Source organism: Vombatus ursinus, unplaced genomic scaffold, assembly GCF_900497805.2.
Source record: "Vombatus ursinus unplaced genomic scaffold, bare-nosed wombat genome assembly UNPS02000255.1, whole genome shotgun sequence".
In the NCBI taxonomy this organism is placed as follows: domain Eukaryota; kingdom Metazoa; phylum Chordata; class Mammalia; order Diprotodontia; family Vombatidae; genus Vombatus; species Vombatus ursinus.
In genome coordinates, this window is record NW_020940033.1 from 116754 (window position 1) to 140504 (window position 23751).

A 23751-nucleotide genomic window follows, 5' to 3' on the forward strand; every position below is an offset into this window, starting at 1 on the left:
CTTATTTGTGGATTGGATTTAAGTGAGGCATAATTGCACAAAGTCATCAGCCTCACTCTCCCTACCAGAGTCATCAAAGTCCAGTGGCAAGACAAAAGTAAGGATGACTGACAATGGCCTGGGATGCAGTGGATGACCTTGGCGTCTTTGATGTCTAACCAAGCTCTAAGTGCTCCACAGCACCTACTTCAGCCACCTTCATGGCTGTTGGAACAAATTGTTCTCATCTGCCCATTATTCTGGGGGAAGTCTTCACATGTTTGGGGTAGGCATCCCCCTAAATCACTGATGGGTTGGAGGTCCGTCAGTTACCCTCAACCTTGTTTATCCAGTCTCCTACGTCGGTTTTAGGAGAGTGTGGCTGCTGCACATGCTACAGTTTCTTGGAGTTACAGGGCAATAGACAGGAAAAATTGGGAGTATTCTCAGAAGGAAGGCACTAAAGGAAGACTGGGAAAGGCTTCTTGTAGAAGATGGAGCTTTAGCTGAGACTTGAAGGAAGATGGGGAAGCCAGGAGGTAAGAAGGAAGAGAGTTACTGGCATAGGAGGTAGTCAGTATAAACATTGGAGTCAGGAGATGAACCATCTCCTTCAAAGAATAACAAGAAGACTTTCCAACCCTAACATGGTATACTTTATTCCCTCTTTTTTTTTCCAGCAGTGAGGTGTTCATTCATCTCCAGCCTCTGGCTTCCTCCACAGGTATCTAACACTTAAAGGAACTGGCATGATAAGAGTGACACTTACATACTATCCCAGAAGGTGTCAGACTTGTATCTCTGAATGTTGAAATCCAAGCTCTCCCATCTCTAAAAGTCTCTACTTATTTTAGAGGCATTTCATTAGACTGACTGGTGGATAAATAACCTGAAAACTGAAAATGAGGCAGAAAGTATCCTTCAAAGTAGAAAATAAAAGTTTCCAAGAAACAAATCATGTACAGGCTAAGTAAGTCTATTAATAAAGACATTCTGAAACAAAGAATGACCTGAACTAAAGAGCTTTTCCCTCTCTTTTGAGTCTAAATACGGCATTTACTTTTGATAAAAAGAATTGAGAGAAGTATTCTGGTATGATGGAAAGTGGGATAAATTGGGAGGTAAGAGACATGGATTCATATCCAGACTCTGCTATTGGTATCCATGTGACTTAACCTATCTGAGCCTGTTTCTCATCTGTAAAATGAGAGGTTCAGACTAGAGGACCTCCAAAGTCCCAGATCGAAGTAAAAGATCCTGTGTTTTTATTTGTATTTTCTGAAAACATACCACCGAAGGCTCAGGTTTGAAGGTGATGATTCAACTTCTGAAAAGCAGGAGATTATATCACAGAAGCCACATCATGAATCTAGCCTGCATGGAGGGCTTCCTGGATACTGATTAGGGATTAGCATAATATTTATTATTTCTTTGAACTGAGTTGTACCTTAAGAATTCTTTGTGGTAGACTTCTAACTATACTGCAAAGAGCACAACTCCAATGTGCTGTCCATGTAGCCTGAATGCCAAAAGGATTTTTACCTTAAAGACTATTTTATGGAGAACTCACACAAGGCACTCACATAGAGGTCAGAAGAAACAGTACAAGGACACTCACAAGGTCTCTCTGAAGAACTTTGGTATTAATTGTGAGATGTGGGAAATGGTGTCATGAGACTGCCCAGTATGGTGTGCTGGCATCAAAGAAGGCACTATGAGCAAAGCAGAACTGCAGTAGCACAAAGGAAAAATGAGGTGCACTAATGTAGAGTCACATCCACTCCAAATGTTCAAAAGAACTATTCATGCCCAATCTGCAGTAGAGCCTTCTGAGCTCTATTGGACTAATCAGCCACAATCAAATACACTGCACCTTGACCCCAACATAATGATGTCATTGATCCTTTTCAAGTATGAAGGATGAACAACAACAATCTTAAGAATTCTGAGGAATCTTGACAAAGCAAGAACTTCATGGAACCCACTTTAATGATCTAAGGCTATTTCTAGAGAAGTAATGCTTCTTGTATTGCACTAAATGTCCTTTCAGAATATCTAATACAATGATTTTAAAGCTAATTTGACCAGAGGACACTTTTGGATTCAAAATATATTGATGGAAATCATAAATGTTGGTATATAGGGTATCCAATATTCCTATAATATAAGAGAGTTTGGGATATTTTGAAGCAAAATAGATGGAGCAAAATGTTCATAGGAGAAAATATTTCACACATGCTAAGTGCTTGTATCATATATGCATTTTTATATTCACAGAGTGAAAAATACAATTAGTACAATTAGCATTTTCTCATGGAAACTCATTTTCACATCATGGTTTCTTGGGATGCAATTTGGGAAACACTTTTGTACTGAATGTAGGCCACTTAGCAAGACAAGAAGTAATTTTTCATGTGCAGATGAACTTCACTTTACAAAACAGGTATATTGGAAAAGTTGCATAAATTAAATTTTTATAAATGAAACTTACTTCCTTTCCTCTGTTTATGTATTACAAATTTTGATATCCAATTAGTTTCTAACTTTTAACCTTAAGGTTACTTGACTCACTCTTTCCTGCCAAAGAGGTTAAAAATCTATAAACAGATACAAATACACTGAGATTGGAGGGGAAAAGGAGAAAAACTGCTATTTTTAAGAAGTCCTTTTATTTAAGAAATCTATTTAAAAAAACAGATTAGAGTTGTTTGTCATCTCCTTTCCCAGCTCATTTTACAGATGAGAAAACAGAAGCAAACAGGGTTCAGTGACTTGCCCAGAGTCACACAGCTAGTAAGTATCTGAGGCCAGATTTGAACTCAGGTCTTTCTGACTCCAGGCCTGACACTCTGTCACTGTGCCACCTAGCTGCCCACATATGAATGTAATAAAATATTATTGTGTCCCAATGATTACTCAACACAATCCATTGACTTCCTATTATATCCAAGATCAAATATAAAGTCTTCTGTTCAGCATTTAAAGCTCTTTACAACCTGGCCCCTTCCTGCCTTTCCAGCCTATTCAAATTTTACTCTTCTACATAAACCCTAAGATCCAGCTACATTGTTCTCCTTCTAGTTCCTCACACATGACTGTCCATCTCAAATATCTGTACCTTTGCACTGGTGGTCCCCCGTACCCTGGAATACTCTCCAGCCTCACTTCTGCCTCTCAGTTTTTGTGGCTTCCCTCAAGACTCAGCTCAAATCCTACCTGTTACAAAAGGCCTTTGCCCATACCTCCAACTACTAATACCTTTCTCTATGAGATCATCTTCATCTTTTCAGTATATATCTGGTATATACCTAATTATTTGTATATTATCTCCCCTATTAGAATGTGAGCACCTTTAGGGCAAGGATTGCTTTTTGCCTTTCTTTGTATTTTTCAGTTCTTAGCACAGTGCCTGACACATGCAAATACTTAATAAAAAAAACTCATTGACTGATTGATTAACTAGAATGACAAACAAAGAATTCAAGGAACCTTAGAAAGACTATATGAACTGATACTGAGTGAAATAAGCAGAACTAGGAGAACAATATTTTAATAACCACAGTGACATAAAGAAAAAGATGGAAAGGTTACAGAATTATGCAGTGACTAATTGTGATTCAAAGGACTGACTGATGGTGAAGCATGCTTCCCTCCTCTTGGTAGAGAAGTGGTAGATAATAGGTAAAAAATGAAGCATACATTTATGACATGGTCAATGGGTTGGTTTGTTTTAATATATCTCTTTGTTATAAGAGAAGATTCTACTGGGGGCATGATGTTGAGAGTCACTGAAAAATAACACTAATGTGAAAAACAAAACCTGTACCCATTAAACATTTATTGAAGAGAAAACTCCCCATTGATCTCAGAAGTAGTCCACCATGGGAAAACTCCCTTACTAGGGCTGCCCTTGCCTTTTCTTTTGAGATTTCATTCCACATATGTTCATTTTGGGCCACCCCTCATGCCTGGAATTCTCTCCATCCTCATCTCCACCTCCTGGCTTCTCTGGCTTCCATCAAGTCCCAGCTGACATCCCACTTTCTTCAAGAAGTCATTCTCAAACCACCTTAATTCTGGTGCCTTCCTTCTTTTGATTATATCCAATTTATCCTGTATATAGCTTGTTTGTATATAGCTTTTTGCATGCTGTCTCTACTACTAGACTGTGAGCCCCTAGAAAATAGGTATTGTCCTGCCTTTCTTTGTATCCCTCATGCTTTGCACAGTGTCTGGAATATAGTAGATGCTTAATAAATATCTGTTGACTGTCTGATATTATTTAGTCCATTTGAAAGTGGGGAATGGATAACACCAAGGTCTTAGTAATTCTGATGTCCGTTATTAGGACAGAAACATAGGAGGTTGGCAACCAATATCAAATCTCCAAATTATCCATAATCTTTTTCCTATAAAACTCACTGCACTCTTGCTACCCCTTGGAAGGAGGGAGAAAGAGAGGGGGAAAGCAAAGAGTCCTCAGAAAGTAGCATAGAGGCCTGGGCCAGGGAAAGATAAAGGAAAAATGCCACCTCTCTGAGCCCAAGTGCCAGGATCAACAACAGGTGGTTATAAAGTCCACACCTGCTCCCCACCCCCCAAGAAAAATCCACCAAGGATTTTCTAGTCTAGTCTAACCCTGTCTAGTCAGTAAATCTAGGCTGCAAGCAGGCCAGAGGAGGCAAGGATAGATAAATTATGAAAGAAGAGTCCCCTTCACTACAGATTACAATGACAAAATCTCCCATCTGTCTGTCATTGCTCATTCCTGCTTCTCAGGGTCTGGATGAGAACTGTTGTACCTGCACTAGGCCGGACTCACAGCTTGGCATCTGAGGCCAGGGCACTGTGATGGACTGCTCCAGTGCTTATTTTCTTGACTTAAGTTTAGGACAATGAGAGAAAATACTTTTTTTCAGGGGACTCTCTGTCCCAAGATATGGTACTGGAAGGAAAGGGTTTGTAACCATTTATGAATGATAAAACCATCCCTTGCTCCTAAGAGAAGCTGGAATATACCTAACTAGCTTGAACAGTGGATAGAGTGCTGGGCATGGAGTCAAGAAGACTCATCCTCCTGAGTTAAAATCTGACCTCAAACACTTAATAGCTATGTGACCATGGGCAAATCACTTAACCCTCTTTGCCTCAGTTTCATCATCTGTAAAATGAGCTGGAAAAGGAAATAGCAAACCACTTGAGTATCTCCGCCAAGAAAACCCCAAATATGAAAAGTCAGACGCAACTGAAATGACCAGACAACAACAACAATAAATGATAGAGCCATCCATCATTCCTAAGAGAAGCTGGAACATAGCTAACCTTCAAGGTTAACAATGGGAAAGAAAAGCCACATCTTCTATGACATGGCTCTTATGGCTTCTGTCGGTAACAACAACAAAAATAGTCTGACCCAGCATGACAGTACATGTGGCTGACTCCATGCAGTCTGTGAAAGCATTGATTGTATAGCATTGATGTGTCACTTAATCTCAGAGAGGGCATAGTGTGATATAGGATTACTTTGGATCACTTTTATAAAACCAGGGAGAAGGCTAAAGCCCATCTCATTAACTAACTTTGTTATAGCAGGATTTTGCTATATATAACTACTATGTTTCCAGGAATGTGGTTTTACTTATGAAGGATATGAATCCCCTCAACATCTCCCCATTCCATCATTTTTATCTATTGAGTAACGTTCCCTCTTTCAAAAACTAGCAGTGTAAAGTATGGGAAGATGATTCCAAGCATAATCGTTCTCATTAGAATAGGTAAGGTAGGTACCAATAGCACAGTGGAATTTAACACTTCTCTACAATAGTCCCCAAAGCCTATTATAAGGACAAGGTCAGAGCAGATAGAAAACCAGGTGGGCAGTTGGAGTTGGGCAATCACCCACCAGGCAGGATAACCATCAGACAACCTAATATTCACACAGAAAAAATCAAGTTGATAAAAAATTTCTGTAATCCAGACTACAGTATGGTGTTAGATACTCAATAGCATAAAGTTTGTCCATCAATGTGTATGTCTTGCACAGTCACTAAGAATGGCCAGTGAATTGGGCCTAAAACTAAATAGAAGAGTAGACTGAATTGACTTTGGGAAACTTCATAGTGCTTTAATTGACCCTTAAGCTCCCTCCAAAACAAAGGGCCATTTTTTTAAACATCAGTATTCTTCTGGTGATAGTATACGGTGACAAGTCATGAAGTCACAGTCACAGTCTCTGAAGAATTAAGGTTGCCTAAAGGTAAACTGAGACACACATGGTTGGAGTATTGTAATATGCAACCAATGAGAAATGGCCCAAGAAAAGCAGTGTAAAGGAGATGCATGAAGGAAGTAAACTTAAACTGTAAGAAAAATTATGGATAATCAATAAACAGCCCTCACTTTCCATCAGTATCCACGCAATGACATATATTCTAGAGAAAGCAGATTGGGTGGGGGAATCCCCCTGTGGAGGAATTATGGGAGGCTATGGACAAGAATCTCATAAGCTGAGAAGGCTTGGATGGGTTGTGATCCGCTCTGTTGGAAAGAGAATCTGCACTATGAAGTCATAAGTGCAAAAAAGTATCTCTCCCCATTTATATTATATATACATGTATATATAATTTGTATGGATACATAGAGAGGGGGGAGGAGAGAGGGGGGACAGCATGGTATAATAGAGATTCAGCTTTCCTAAAGCCAGGGAGACCTGGTTTCAAGTCCTGCCTCTGACACATCCTGGCTGTGTGACCCTGAACAAGCAATATGTGTTCTAAGAAACTCTCTAACTCACAGAGGAGCTGGCCTGCATCGGTATGGGGTGTTTCTTCACCTGGGAGTTCTCAATACTCTCAGTTACTATTACATGTACATATATATATATTATATATATATATATATATATATATAATATACACACACACATGCACACACATATGTACATATATATAAAACATATATATGATATATGTTATTATGTAATATGTAATATATGTAATATATAACAATATTATATGTTATGTATAATACTATAATATCTCATTATATAATGATTGCATATTATACAATATATACTATTATATGATATATCTTACATGTGGCCTTGGGACCTTGGGCATACTGACTATCTGCCATTCCAAGCCTCTCAACTTTCCCACTGAAGTAGTTAGTTACAGTTCAGTGAATCTACAGGAAGCTACCATCTTTGGGTATTGATCCCCTACCAGATATCTCCAGAACTCTGGGCAGAAGGACAGAGGGCAGAGAATGTGTTCTGAGAGAGCCTCCTCACTGTGAGTTCTACAAAGGGAAAACATAGATGACCTTTGAAGCTTTGGGACTACCCAGTCTAGCAGCAAACAGCCCCATTACAAAAACAAAGACATTCACAGGGATTAGGAGGATTATACAAACTGCCTAAACTGATTGCAACCAATGTCGCAATGAATGAGAAAACCCTTTGAAAAGGTCCAGAAGAAAATGTGGTGAAACTATTGCCCACAGAGCAACAAAGCCACAAAAGCACTTCTAGATGTTTCTCCCACGATTAAGACAGTTGACTCACTGAGGCCATCCAAGGCTTTCCTGCCTCTCTTATCTGGCCCTCTACTATTTTTTTTTTTACAACTGTAATGGGAGCTAGAAAGGTACCAACTCTACTGGCTCCAAAGAATCCAACCAGACCAATATGGCAAAGCAGCAGGGAAGCAGACGTCAGGTCCGCGTAAAGTAAGTACTTCTTAATAAGTGGAAATGCCTGGTACCTCAGTGGATAGAGTGCAGGATGACTTCAGTTCAAATGTGATCATCAGACACTAACTGTGTGACTCTGGGTAATACACTTAATTTCTGTTCACCTCCATTTCCACATCTCTAAAATGGGGGATAATGATAGCACCTACCTCCTAGGATCAAATGAGATAATTGTTAAAAGGCTCAGCACAGTGCCTGGCACATGCTAAGTGCTGTTGCTGTCGTTATTGTTCTCCTCCTCCCACTCTTCCTCCTCCTCCTCCTTTTTCTTCTTATGACAGAAGGTATTCAAGGAAATTCTGGATGACGCTTATATGGTAGTTTGTACAAAACACACTCCACACACAATGGCTGTGACCTCTTCCACCAGTATTTACAGAATCCAGGGAAAAGTGGCTTCAAACTTAGAGCTCACGTGTCGAACAGAGGTGGCAAAAGGTAACTCACAGCTCCTGGAAGTGCTTTTATAGGAATCCTCAAGGTGTTCCCCTTAGGCATTTATTGGGTAGATTTTCTTGTAGAGAAAGGCTTTTTAATTTTTATATGTGTCATACGGTCTGGTAAAGCTCATGGATTCCTTCTCAGAATTATGTTTGTTTCCTGCATTCATAATTAAAGGAAATGATAAATTTCAGTTAGAGGTTAGTGAAAATTTCAATTCACAGATCTTCTGAAATCTGCCCATGGACCTCTGGTTAAAACTTCCTTTTTTAGAGCCTTGAAGATTAAGGCAGATGCATTTCCTCATCACAGCTGCTCCTCATGTGAGGTAGACACTGCTATCACATGTTCCAGGGATGCTTCTAGGACAAGAATTCCCCAAATCTTCTGGCTGTCCAAAATTCATAAAAGCGCTTCTTTGGTAAAGACAAAATGGAGAGATGAGATAGACTGAGGCTGATGACAAATGCTCTCCTCCAAACAATTCCTTCTCAGAGGCTTGGCCAGGTAGGTTTCTACCACCAAACTGGTTTGAATTCTTGTATCCTGAGTTGGTCTGTTATTATATACAAAAACCCATAGAATGTGACCAAGCTTCCTTAACCATTCTGATGCTACCTTCTGTATAAGGTCACTCCAGTTCATGCAGTGACTTTCAAGGATATCTAAATTGATCAGGACTTTCTGTGCTTAGTCTAAAGTCTATGAATGACCACACCCCACCTCCACCCCCTTGCCTCAGGCCTAGCACAGTATCTTGGATATACCAGGTACTTGACAAATACTTATTCCGGTGCAGAGGTTCCTGGACTCTTCCTCACTCCCCAGCCCTACCAATATCTCATCAGTCTCAAGTCTTATCAGTTCTACCTCCCAGTTTCTTTTTTCCTTCCCTTCCTTTCCTTTCCTTTCCTTTTTTTAAAGCAGCAACAAGATATAACACATTTTAAGACATTATGAAGTGGTCCCATGTTTCCATCTGTTCACACAAAAAACAATTCTGCAAAGCTGATGTTTTCTTTCTGTTAAACCTTAATGTGATACCTTTGTCAGAAAACATATGCTGGCACATGAGAACAAGCTTCTGGAAGTGACATCTATGTGGCTCAGTGTATCAAGCACTGAGCTTGGACCCAGAAGAGACATTAGTTCAAATTTGGCCTTAAATACTTACTTGCTGTGTGAGCCTGGGCAAGTCACATAACCACAGCCTGCCTCAGTTTCCTCAACTATAAAATGGGGATAATAGTGTTACATTTGATGGTGTTAGGAGGATCAAATGAGATAGAATTTGTAAAATGCATAGCACAGCACTTAAGTGCTTAATAAATGCTTGTTCCCTTTCCTGCTAGAACATAGCCTGACAAATAGAACACAGATCAGTTGCTTCTGAGCGCTGTCTTTTGGTGGTTGCCTGTCAACCCATAACTTAGTCATGTTAACAATATCTGTAAAGTTCATCTGAAAGTTCTCAGATGCCCTAAAGAAAAGTTTACAAGTTTTAGGGTGAGGTAGAGTAGAACCAGAAATATATCAAGATTCTATCCTGTTACTCTGCCCTCTGAACTCCCCATAGCCAATAAGGCAATTAACTTAAGCTGGCATAGGGAAATTTGTTGAGTAATATTGACATAATTCTTCTCTAAGCATCCATCAATAGCTGAAAGACATTAGAAGAAGACACCAACAAAAGAAGGCATTTGAAGCCCATGAAAGAGACATTAAGAGTGAAATCTGTAACTCCCATAATCCAGAGTACCTCCCAGAAGCCCAAAAATATGGAGTAAGATTTAAAAGGATTATGTTGTAATAAAGTGATTGAAAGTGAAAAATGTAATATTAAGAGAATAGAAGATAGTGCTAAGAATACCAATAAATAAAGTCACTGTTTTTGAACATCTTTCTCTTAGAGGAAAAAAATCTGATTTACAATGTTTTTGTTTGTTTGTATATCTGTGTGAATACACACACACACACACACACATATGTTGTTAGCAGATCAAATCAAAGAGAAATGCCTGTTATATGCTGTATAAAAAGTTTGACACACAAAATCAAAATATATGGAAGAATGTTTTATAACCACTATGAGAAATAGCAAAACACAGATAGAGCCGCTGCCATTTTCTCAAGGCTCCATGGACGCATGAATCAATTAATATTTATTAATCACTTACTATATGCCAGGCACTGCACTAAGTGCTAAGTATACAAAAAAAATTGGCCAAAGGCAATTTTTCTCAAAGAGTTCACAATTTAATGAGGGGAAAGAATAAAAAAACAAATATATTCAAACAAGCTATATACAAGATAAATTGGAAATAATTAACAAAGGGAAGGCACTAGGATTACAAGGGGTTGGGAAAGGGTTCCTGTAGTAGTGGGGTTTTAGTTGGAGTTCAAAGGCAAGGAAGTCAGTAGATGAAAATAGGGAGGGAGAGCCTTCCAGGCATGGGCAACAGCCAGAGAAAATACCCAGAGCTGAAAGATGAGTGTCTTATTCACGAAACAGTAAGAAGGCCAGTGTCCCTGGGTCCAAGCATATGTGTGGTGCTATAAAGTGTAAGAACACTGGAAAAGTAGGAGGTGGCTGGGTTATTAAGAACACTGGCCACCAAACAGAGGATTTGCTGTTTGGTCTTGGAGAGAGTCACTGGAATTCCCTTGCTTTATTGTGTGAGTGTCTTTGTAATCAACTCTATACACAGCCCTCAGTGTTGCTTGGTGAACCAGACCTTAAATTTCTACAACTGAAATATTCACTATGTAACCCCAGTCCCAAAGCCCATTGGTATGGGACTCTCTCCTTATTGGTGTAGATCAATGCTCTGTGCCTGTATGAGGGGCATGGTGGAATTGGCAAGAGTGGGAGAGAGGAAAGGTCTTCAGTTCTCTTTAAGATCGAGGCTGTTGCAGTTACTTTGGGAGTTTCTGGCTTCCAGCTTTGAGAGGGAAGATGGAAGATGTCAACCCCACTTCAGTTGCTGAAGGAAAAGACTCTGGGAAGTCTGGCAGTCTCCATCATATCCCTATCCCCAGCTTCCTACAGTAGAGCCCTTGGGGACGTCCCCTTGGGTAAGATCTAGGACTCTCTTGGTTAAACTGAGCTTATCTTGCCCCAGTGGGACAGCTCCTTCACTCTATATTGTCTGGTATATGTTCTCTTATGTATACTTTCTCTGATTTTCATTTTGCTATTGAATGAGATAAATAGGCTTCTTTGCTACTGGCCATGTGCGTTCATTGTGGAACTGGTATTTGGCTCAGTTCACATTCTATCAGATGGCCCCTCCAGACCCATTCCATGTATGTTCTATTATTATTTCCATGTATATTCTATACCCCCGCTACATGCACAAGTCATTATTAATTGTTGATGCATTTACAGAGTGATGAATTTGGAGTCAGGAAGACAGATTTGATTCCCTCCTCATACTTTCTATTAATGTCATCCTGGGCAAGGCACATAACCTATGTCAGCCCCAGTTTCCTCATCTGTAGAATGAGAATAATAATAGCACTAATCACACAGCATTGATATGAGGTTCAAATGACAAAATGTATATATAGTAGAATGCATATAATAATGTATATAAAATAATCTCTATTATAGAGCCAGAGCTATATAAATGTTAGTTGTTATCTTTCCATTAGTGATCATTCCTTAGTTAATGAAACTGATTATTTGGAAAGCATGGTATTCCATCCTTTGAAGTCATATAGCTTCACTGGAAGAACAGTGGAGTTTAAAAGGAATTTCAGCTTGGGAGCATAGAAAGTACCACACAACTTCTCATTTATGATTTACCCTCTTCCCCTAGTTAACTCTGGACAAAACAAATTCACTTATTGCACCCAGAGATTTCACTGCATATTACTTTGTTTATTCATGTTGTTGGCTTAATATACAAACAAGAAAACAAAAATGTCTCCCCTAGTCAGTAGGTAAGTTAGGAGGGGAATGCTGAGTTGAGCAGTCACTTGAGAGGGTGATTATATAATAGACAAGGTGAGAAAGCACACCTTGACCCCAGAAAAGAAAGGAGGATAAGGAAGAAACAGACCCCAAGTCAGAAAGCTGGAGAGGAAGCTGAAGGTGTAGGAGCATTCTGAAAGGTTTGTGAAGGCTATGCACACACTGGCACTTAACCCCGCAGACACACAGGGAGACATGCATCCACTCATCACAGAGCTGTGTCTTAATTTAACACAGTTCTTTAGAAGAAAGTATGAGGGAGCTAATACATAGCTCCAAACAACTAACTAAATACATGCACTACAATTCCCAATGCTAGTGTTTCTTGGTTATGAATGAATGAATGAATAAAAAGAATTTATAAATGATTTATTATATGCCAAATGACACAGTCCCTGTTCTTAAGGAGCTCACTATATGAGACAGACTTCACATAAAAGATTGTACAGTTACAAGGTGGATGGAAAGTCCTTCTGCTCCTTAGGGTCTATCATTAGGTAAAATAGCAATGCCTAGGGAACAGGACGGCATAGCTATAAGGCAGATAGTAATATCTAGTGAACTGGAGGGCAGATGACAAGGTACAATATGGTGCAAGGTAGGTGATAAGGCACCATGGTCTTTATATAGTGAAAGGGCAGATATACAACCCCCATATGCTTCAATCTAACTTGAGGTATTGTAGGTGGTATTCATCCTAGCAGTGTGAGTGACTGTGTCAGCCCTGAAATCAAAGGGGCTGGAAGAATTAGTGCATGACTAATGAGAAGAAGAGAGAGGGCCAAGAATAAGAGTGGAATAGGGGTTCTGGTTTCTCTCATGGGAGTGGGATAGAAGAAAAACTTCCAGATAGGAGGGAGAAGACAGCATTTATAAGGAGGTTGTGGGGGAAGGGTTCCCTGGGGCACCTGCCCAGTGACCACCTGCTGGGCCCAATGGCACCTGCTGGGGCATGGTCAGTGGGTGGATTATAGTTGGGAGAGCCTCACACCCCCACCCAGTCCACTGCTCCTTTTGGGACCAGGATAATGGCAACATTTTTCCCCCTGAGGAAAATGAACAAATCAGAACCAAATATGCACAACCACCATTCTTTCTTCCCCAGGGATCATTCTTTAATACAATTTCCACTTTACTCCTCTACAAGTAGCAACCTGCTACCAAGAGTGATCTGGCTCACTAACGATCATCTGACTGTAGCTGGTGCCTGCTGCTGCTTCTATCGCCATGGCTAGCTTATTCATCCATGGTCACAGGAGGGTTGCAGTGAGGTAGGTGTGAGTGGTAACCTGTCAGCTAAGGTAAGGCACTGAACAAATTAGGGAGCCATAGGGGCAGAGAATGATGTTCATGGATTCCAGAGCTGCAACACTGGGTTCCTCCTGCTCCTGAATTATTGGGAAGATAACGAACTTTCTCTGATACTACCTGGGTCCTCAAGCAAATGTTTATATCAGAAACCAGGGTTCTCAGACTAGATTCCCACCTCCTGGTCCATACAATTTCATTTCATTTTAGCAAATATTTATTCAGATCTTTTTCATGGGTCAGCATGCTCTGGATGCTCCTCCTCCCCCCCAAAAAAATCCAAATCATTAACTGGCAGTCTTCTTTCTTGTGACAAATCTCTTTGAGTGTAACTGTGCACATCCTCACATGACAGAAACGCAATCCACTCATGGGTCAACATGGAAAGAAAGGCTTCCCATCTTGGTAGGATCTGCAAGAGCCTATATTCCTCTGGAATAGCTCATATCCTAGAATCCCTCTCCCTCATTATCACCCCCATCGCTGCTGATACTTATTTATGTCTTCAAGGTTTACAAAGCACTTGAGGTTCACACATATCTCATTTGAGTTTCACAATTACCCTCTGAGGTGGACACTAAAGATATTATTGCCCTTCATTTTATAGGTGAAGAAACTGAGGCATCTGAGAAGAGGGGATCAGAAACTGAGAGCTAGAAAGGACCTTAGAGGTTCTCTAATCCTCATTTTGTGCTGCTAGGTGGTGCAGTGGATAGAGCACCAGATCTGGAGTCAGGAAGACTCATCTTCCTAAGTTCAAATCTGGCCTCAGACACTTACTAGCTGTGTGACCTTGGGCAAGTCACTTAACCCTGTTGGTCTCAGTTTCCTCATCTGTAAAATGAGCTGGAGAAGGAAGTGACAAAACACTCCAGTGTCTTTGCCAAGAAATCCTCAAATGGGATAAAGAGTTGGACACAATTGAAATTACCAAACAACAGTCCTCATGTTACACATAAGAAGACTTAAGCACAGAGAGAGCAAGTGATTTGTCTAAGGTTACACATACACTAAGTGGCAGTGTCAGAATCTGAATCCAGGTTCTCTAACTCCAAATTTATCTCACGATTGTGCCATACTGCCTCAAAGAAGAGAAAAAGAGACACAAACAACACTCTCAAGTAGTTCATAGGCCAATAGCAGCGAAATGACTTGTACATAAATAATGAAAATAGAACCTGAAACATGAAAAAGAAGTAAAGGCAAAATGTTGAATGATGTAACTGAATCATCCTACTCAGGATTGACCTCAAGTAGGCAAAGAAGGTAGTCACTCATAAAATAAAATTTCATAAGTAATGCTTTCATTGTCTTTCCCTTTGACTTTCCCACCTCCAACCCAAACAAATACCTCCTCTACTGAGTTGCTGGTAACTGAAATTCAACAATGAGAAATTAATTTATTTGATTTTAAAACTGCTCAGTGGCAAGGCATGGTAATGCATATTTATTAGCCCAACTACTGAGGAGACTGAGACTGGCAAATCTCTTGACCTCAGAAGTTCTAAACTATAGTGCTCTAGGCTAATCCAGGGCCCATACTTAGGTTAACATCAAGATGGTGAGTGCTCAGGAAGAGGGGCTTAGGTAAGTCTCTTTCTAGACTTAGTTTCAGCATCTGGACTTGGGTGATCTCTAAGATCTCATGAATTAGACAAAACAAGAACTGCCTCGTATCACGTCTCATATGGCCAGAGTATTCCAAAGTTGAAGAATGGTCTTCATTCATTCATTTTCTCAACATCCCTGGAGGTACACAGACATAACCTGAGTATCAGGAAAGATAATGTGAGCCCCAGAGTGTAATCTATCCTGACACACTAGGGTCCATCCCTGTGTACATGCATGGACACACTCCCAACAGACCCTTCATTCCCCATCACACCTGCCCATCAGCACTGCCAATCATTTGCCAAATTACATTATAAGTTTCCTTCTAGGATTACGCTTTTCTTCTATCTACAAATTATTCAAAACATGCACATCCTCTTTTTTTTATTCTGCTGCTGATTCTGTCAACAATTTACATCCAATATCAAAAGTTTTGAAAATATCAGCTTCGTTCTTTAGACCTTATCTACTTTGAAAGATCCAAAGAAATGTCTACAAAATATTATTGCATAACAGCTCACGTTTCTATAGCACCATGGATTTACAGAGAATTTTCCTCATCAAAACCCTGTAAAGTAGGTAGTATTCATGTTACTTTCCCCATTTCCATCATCCATTCATCCATCCATCACTCAATAAGCAATTATCAAATACCTACTCAGTGCTAGATACTGGAGATACAAAGATAGAAAGCAAAATAATCTCTGTCTTTAAAATCTTTACCTGGGGTGGGGTAAGGGATGGCAGAAGGTTGAAAGATATGTACACAGAGAAGTGAATACAAAGCATATATAAAGTAAAGAGAGGCGGTACGGATAGAGCGGGGCAGCTAAGTGGCACAGTAGATAGAACACCCAGCCTGGAGTGAGGAAGACTCCTCTTCCTGAATTCAAATCTGACTTCAGACACTTACTAGCTGTGTAACCTGGAGCAAGTCACTTAACTTTGTTTGTCTCAGTTTTCTCATCTGTAAAATGAATTGGAGAAGGAAAGGACAAAGCACTCTCATATATTTGCCAAGAAAACCCCAAATGGGGTCATGAAGAGTCAGTCATGACTGAAAAATGACTGAACAACAACATGGATAGAGTGCTGACTTGGAGTCAGGACAACCTGGGTTCAAATCCTATCTGGTACATACTAACTGTGTAATCTGGGTAGGTTACTTAACTCTAGTGCCCCAGGCAATTCTTTCTAAGAGATGTTCAATAATTCTTGCCTTGTAGCTCCCTACACCAATGAAATCAGAGATCTGACCAAAACATATACATACATATGTACATATGTGTGTTTTTACATGTGTATATGTATCTATGTGTACACATATATGTGCATATATGTTAAATGTGTGTATGGAGAGACACAGAGAAAGAGAGAGGAGGAGGGAAGAGGAAAGGAAGGAGAGAGAGAGGGACCACAAGAGAGAATAAACATAAAATGTGGAGAAAGTCCCTAACAATTGGGAACAATCAGGAAAAGCCTCACGTAGGAGATGTTACTTGAGCTAAATCTGGAAGAAAGCTAGAAATTCTAAGAGCTGGAGGTAAAGCAGAAGTGTATCTAAGGCATATAATCAGTCTGTGCAAAAGGACGTTTTACAGATGAAGAAACTGAGTCAGAAATGTTTATTGATTTCCCTATTATCAAGTATAAGCGCTGGGATTCAAGACTAGTTTTCCTAACCCTAAGTCCAGAGCTCTTGCTATTATAGTTTGCTAGAAGTAAGTCAAGAAATCTGGATTGAGAATCAGGACACCTGGATTCTAATTCCTGCTTTACCACTTAACAAGCTATGTGTTCTTGGGCAAATCTCTCAACATCTCTGGGACTCAGTTTCCCTATATATCAGATAGGGAAAGATTAATTCTCTCATAGTATTATTAGTATTATTCAGGATATTCTCTAGGCCTCTGTGATAATGTGGTTGCATGAAGCACACTATAGACTCCTACTGTTTAGTCATTTTCCATCATGTCTGACTCTAAAGTGGTTTGCCACTTCCTTCTCCAGCTTATTTCACAGATGAGGAAACTGAGGTAAATAGGGTTAAGTGACTTGCCTTGGATCACACAGCTAGTAAGTATCTAAGGCTGGATTTGAGGTTAAGTCTTCCTGATTCCAGGCCTTGTGCTCTATCCACTGGGCCACCTTGGGAAGGGGAAAAGAATTAGCATTTATACAACACCAGACACAATCCTAAATGCTTTTTTTTTCTTTTTACAAATATTATGTCATTTGAACCTCACAACAACCCTGGAAGGTAGCTAATATTATTATCTCATTTTACAGTTGAGAGAACTGAGGCAAACAGGGTTAAGTGATTTGCCCAGGATCACACAGCTAGTAAGTGTCTGAGGCTGGATTTGAACTCAGGTCTTCCTGATTCCAGGCTAGTGCTCTATTCACTGGCCACTAACCCTCCTTTAGGCAAGGGATGATGGAGAATTTGATGCTGCTGTCATATGAGTTGACACTCAAATTCTAAGTCCTGTCCTTCTACATCTAAATTTCATTCAGCGTACTGTAAGGCATGGTACTAGAGGAAGTAACCCAGCCACTAACTAACTTTTTAACTGTGAGCGAGTAACAATCTCCATTGGCCTCAGTTTACTATTCTCCTTCCCATACCACCTTATGTTTAACTACCTTGTATTTATTCTTATTATATTTATTCATTATATACTTACATATTTGTTTGTTGTCTGCCCTGTTAGAATGTAAGCTTCCTGAGAATAGGGATTGCCTCCTTCTTTATATTATATTCCCAGTGCCTGTCATATAGTCTATGCTTAATAAATGCTGGCTTGAGTGATTGATTTGTAAAATAACATACATAATATCCTATACTTGCATAGCACTTTCCCACATGGCTTTCATTTGATTCTCTCAAAAGCCCTATGAAGAAGGCAGGATAGGTGTTATTATTCGAATTTTACACATAAGAGAGGAGAGTGGTACGATTAAGTAAGTCAACCAAACTCCCTACTCTCAGAGTAAATGATAAGATATTCTATCCATTATACCTTTGTTGGATAAGAACACCTCTTATGAGTGAAGCAATCAAAGGTTTTTACCTAAATATGAACAACCTAGTTAATCAAGTGGAGAGACTTGGTCACATCCCATGGGATCCTTTAAAAATGTCAAACTAGTTCAGACATGGGCATTAAAGGTTCTGGAGGCACAGAGGAGAGAGCCATTCTATTGGCTGTGGAGGAGAAGAGGTTCTGCCTTGTTCTGCCTGCTCCCTCCCTACCCCTACCCCTTCCAGAAGAAGAACCTGGAAACTTCAAAAGGTCCAGAGGATTTGGACTTTTCCAGCAGCATCCCAGGATTAGGACCAGAGCAGCAATGGTAGCAGCTGATAGCAGTGGCCCCATCAGAAGACAAGGACAAACTAGACAAGCAGAGGAAAGGAAGGTTCAACACTATACAGATCCCAACAGAAAGCTACCCCATGCCTAAGGAACACTTCAGGAGGTGTGCAGGGGAGGAAAAGACTTCTAGTAACCAGGTACTGTGATTTATCCTCTTTTCCCTAAAATGTTCTCTAAGCGTTAGCCCAATTTTTTTTTCCGGACTCCAAATCTACTTGTGTTAGAGTGTATTCCTAATTTGGGGAAATATTTTGTACCAACTAATCTTACTATAGCATGCCAGTAACCACTTGTTTCTAAAAGCTAAATTATCTAGCTAGCTTATTAAAACAAAATGATTATCAATGAGTGAAGCACACAGGATGTCAGAGTGAGGGGGCTGCTCATATATATGAGCTATATATACTACTAAAAACAATCCCCCCCAATCTCCCAGTGTCCCTTAAATCCCTGAGGGGAGAAGTGTCCAGTTGCTTTCTGGGGAACTAACTGGCCTTACTTATTCTCACATATTCTGTCACATATTCTTAGATCTAGTGATACTGGCCTTTTTGCTATTCCACAAATAAGACACTCTATCTCCCTCCTCCAGGCATTTTCTTTGATTGTCCCTTGAGCAAGAAAGGCTCTCCCTCTACATCTCTACCTCCTGGTTTCCCAGGCTTCCTTCCTAAAATCCCATCTTCTATAGGAAGTTCTTCTCAGTTCCCCTTAATGCTAGTGCCTTCCCTCTCATCATTACTTTCAATTTATCCTTTATATAGCTAGTTTGTATATAATCATTTGCCTGTTGTTTCCTCCATTAAATTTGAGCTCCTTGAGAGCAGGGGCCATCTTTTGCCTTTCTTTGTATCCCCAGCACTTAGCAAAGTGCTTGGCACATAGTAGGTGCTTAATAAATGTTTATTGACTGATTGATTGACTAACTAACTGCCAGTGTGAGTGTGGGTCAGGAAGTAGCCCCAATGCATGTGCTACATATAGATCAAGAAAGTAAGTGGTAAGTAACTTTGTACAATGTCACATAGCTAATGGTATGCACTTCTTATGACTTCAAGTTTCTCCCACCATAAGCCATAAGCCTTCCTGCAGGAGTTGGACTTTAGATTGTCCTTAGGATCTCTCTCAATGTCTGAACATTCTATAATTCTACTACTCTACTTCTCCAGTACAGGACCTATATTCTTGTCATTAGATTGAAGCTCCTTAAGGGCAGGGACTGTCTTTTGCCTCTTTTTCTAATACCACAGTTCCTAGAATATAGTGGGCACCTAATAAATGTTTATTGATTGAGTGAGTGAATGAATGAGTCTGAAAATCATGAGTTTACAGATAAAGGGAGAGAAAAAAGCATCTATGATCTGTAGAGCAATAAAACAGTATATTCACATAGAGGAAAACAATTCTAGCAATAGCTTTCAGCTTAAAGGTGTGTGACAGATGTTACAGGGAAAATATTTAATGTTTTTACCCTAGTCTTGGCCCCCTCCCTCTGATACAATGTATATTGTTCAGGTAGTAGTTCAGAGATAGATCCTGGGGAAAAATATTTGCCATATTACATTTCTTTTAAAATAATTTAAAAATTCATACTCTACTAATTCTTGTCACTTTCCAACGACCATCCTTCCGCATGGTAACAAAGATGTATGATTAAGCAAAACAAATCATGCAGAACCTACAGGCCACCACTTCTCTTTTGAGAGGGAGGAGGGATGCTTCACCACCAGCCCCTCTGAAATTAAGACTAGTGATAACTGCATTATATCTGCATGTGAAATATCTTCTCTAGTGATCAATCTAAAGGGAATAGGATTAAGTTGTGCTGGAGAAAGTTGGGCTTAAGTATGAGAACTGTATTAAATATGAAAAACATCTCTGAAGCTGGGTTTTGCTATCATTTTTCCATTTCCTGACTGGTGCTGAAAGGACAGCCAGCTCAAGAAGGGAGAATTCCAGGCTAGGGTAAAGTGGAAAGTTACCAGTATGCTTAGGAACAGCTTTACATAATTACAGGCTGAGGTCAGGAACACTATAGACAGTACTTAATTTCTAGTATTTTCTTAGGCTGTGAGACAACTAAACTTTGACCTATGTAAAGTATGTTGCCTCCTCAGATGGAAAAAACCCACATGATGGAAAATTTACATTATCTCTAAGCAGACCACTATTGAGTTTTCAATCAGGAAAACATGTACGAATTTGTTAATAATGGAACCCCAGATGTGGTTATGTGGCAGGTTATATAAGTGATTTGATGGGAAGGAATATTCCAGTTGGGTCCTCACTGACCCTACAAATAAGAAAATGCACCCCCACCAAATTCAAATAGAATTACAATCATATCTCCATCCCTGCCCTTTACACAACATTCTGGTCTGCTAAGTGCCTCACTTCAACCCAGTTTTTCAAGAAACTGCTTCTGCCTTGTTCCTAAAGGGGCAGTTATCAGGGTTAGTAATCCACATCAGTCTATATGGAGCTACATCCCCATCATGAGGCCAGGACCAGCTGAGAGGTTACCATTGTAGTATTAAAAGAGTGTTCATTCTGTAAGGTTTTCCAACAAGAATTTAGCTGAAAAGGGGCAGATAGGTGGCGTAGAAGTTAGAGTTCTGGCCCTGGAGTCAGCAGGACCTGAGTTCAAATCTGGCCTTAGAGACTTGACACTAACTGTGTGACCTGAGGCTAGTCACTTAACCCCAATTGCCTCACCAAAAAAAAAATAGCTGAAAATATTAGCTTTAATATTGATAACAGGACAGTTAAGAGATGCAGTGGATAGAGTACTGGCCCTGGAGTCAGGAAGATTTGGGTTCAAATTAGACTTCAGACACTGTATGACTCTGGGCAAGTCTCAATTTCTTCATCGGTAAAATGAGCTGGAGAAAGAAATGGCAAACCACTTCAGTATCTTTGCTCAGAAAACCCCAAATGGGGTCACAAAGGGTCAGATACACCTGAACAACAACAATAATGATACTTTTTCTTTGGTTCTGGATCTGAGGCAGGGGGGTTCTCCTATATAAGTAGTTCCCAGTGTGAAAGCTTTCTCCCCTGAAGTGGATCAGCCACTTTTCTTTAACAGCCTTAGAAAGGAGCCTGGAGAAGGTGAAAGGCTAAGTAGCTTGCCCACAGTCATACAGCTAGTCTTTGTCGCAGACATGGAACCTCAGTTTTCCTGACTCTATCTATGGCTTCTCAGCAATCTAATCTAGATGAATAGGAGGGAAATTTTCACTGAAGAGGGGAATGGACAGGGTAAGGAGAAAAATGTACTTAGACACTCAAGGTCATAGAACCACAGGCTTTGAGATTATATGAGTAAACTTATTGTTAATATGAGTAATTTCAGTCAGTATCATGATTCTATGATGCAAGTCATCAGACATCAAGGTCTCAAAAGAATCAGCCTTGTGGCAATGCACAGAAAAAAGAGCAATGAAAGCCATTACGATTTTAAGGCTTACAAAGCTTTTAACAAACAATTATCTCTTTTGATTCTCACAACAACCCAGTGAGGAAAGTACTGCAAGTGTTACAATGTCCCAGTCTTGCAGATAAGGAAAAGGAGGTTCAGAGAGGTTAGGTGATTTGTTTGAGGTCACTTAGCTAGTGAGTGTTAGAATTGAGAATCAAACCCAGTTACCTCCTGACTTCAAACATGCTGCCACTCCCTGGAGGGCATGGATGACATCATTTAAAACCTTTATTGCTCCAGCACCAGGCATATACAGTTATCTCTTCTGCATCTTGGGGATCAGGAGGGTGGCACCCCCAACCCCTGCAATCTGTAAATCATCACAAAACTTTTTGGCCCTACCTTCATCCCAGAGAAGTCTAAATTATTATGATATCAAAAGAGAAAATATGTTGATATTATACAATACATATATTTTATGCATTTCTGAGTTTCTAAACTTTTTCTGTGTTGTGTGTCGTCTGGAGCTTCTGCAAAACTCCCCCAAAATTCCCATTTAATCTCTTATGCTAACCTATGATATAGTGAAACCTTGATAAGGAAAGTCACAATGTGGAAGGGATAATTGTAGTAGGCACTTAATGACTATTTCTTGAGCTTAGTTGAATTAAAATGAAATGAAATGATTTGAGTTAAAGGACTCTGGTTTTAATCTTAACTCTGACATTTCCTACTAGTATAAGCTTAAGGAGGTCGGTCAGCCTCTCCAGACTTCAGGTTCTTCATCTTCCAAGACCACATCCAGCTCATTTTGTATGTCTGTAATAACAAGAGATCTGGTGCCATCACAGTGATATACAGAGCAAAGTTTATGTCACCTAGCTCCTCTTCCTTCAAAATGCTAAATAGATGAATGTATTGAATAAAATATCAGGGGAGTAAAATGAGGGGATTGGACTCTATTATCCTATAAGCCTATGAATTGAGGTAAAATATTCAGCCTATACTTCTACACTAGAACTTCAGGCACACCTAAGGCCTTCCTCTCACAAATTAGCTTGTATTTATTTTGTACATATTTTTAAACTTATTTAGATACATCTCTCCCAATTAGATATAAACTCCTCAAGGGTGTGGGCTATTTCATCTTCTGTCTTTGTATCACCATACTAACACAGTGATTGGACCACAGAAGACAAAATGAATAATTATTGCCTTCATTCCAGAAGACCAATGATAAAGAATGCCAGCCATCTTCTGAAAGAGAAGTAGTGGAACAAATATGCAGAATGAGACACACATTTTTTTGACCTGGCCAGTATGGGAATTTGCTTTGCTTGACTGTGCATATTTGTAATGTTTTTAAGGGTTATGTTTTTCTTTTTTTCCCCTTTTTTTCCAGTGGAAGAAAGGAGATAGGCGAGAGAGAAAACAATACTTGTTAATTGAAAAAATGTTTAGTTTTAAAAAAGGTTGTTGATTGATGCTTATTGCAAAGGCAAGGGAAAGCCAAATCTTCTCTCTAAGGGCTACTGGACTCCCCAAGTCAGGAAGCCTATATGACACACATTGTACATGCCTAACACAATTTTGGGGGGAGGGTCCTTGCAGGGAGGAGGGTGAAGGAGGAAAGAAGGGATATCAAGAAACTGGAACCAGGTAGATATACACAGAGGGCAATACATAACCCAGAATTATGAATTAGGAATGGGGTAGGTTGTACTTTTGGGTATGAAGCAGTCCAATGGAGTTTGATAGGAATCCTCCAGCTAACCCCTAAGTCCTTAGCAAAAAAAAAGGGGGGGAGAGAGAGAAAGAGAGAGAGAGAATATTTGTTTGTGTGTGTGTGTGTGTGTGTGTGTGTGTGTGTGTGTGTGTGTGTGTGT

General features: G+C 39.8%; 2 pseudogenes; one reads left to right on the forward strand and one right to left on the reverse strand.

The window, feature by feature from the left end:
• Nucleotides 1-9605: 9605 nt before the first annotated feature.
• Nucleotides 9606-13377, reverse strand: LOC114034073 (annotated as a pseudogene).
• The window catches only part of LOC114034175, a 25565-nt pseudogene continuing 15189 nt past the window's right edge, over nucleotides 13376-23751 (forward strand).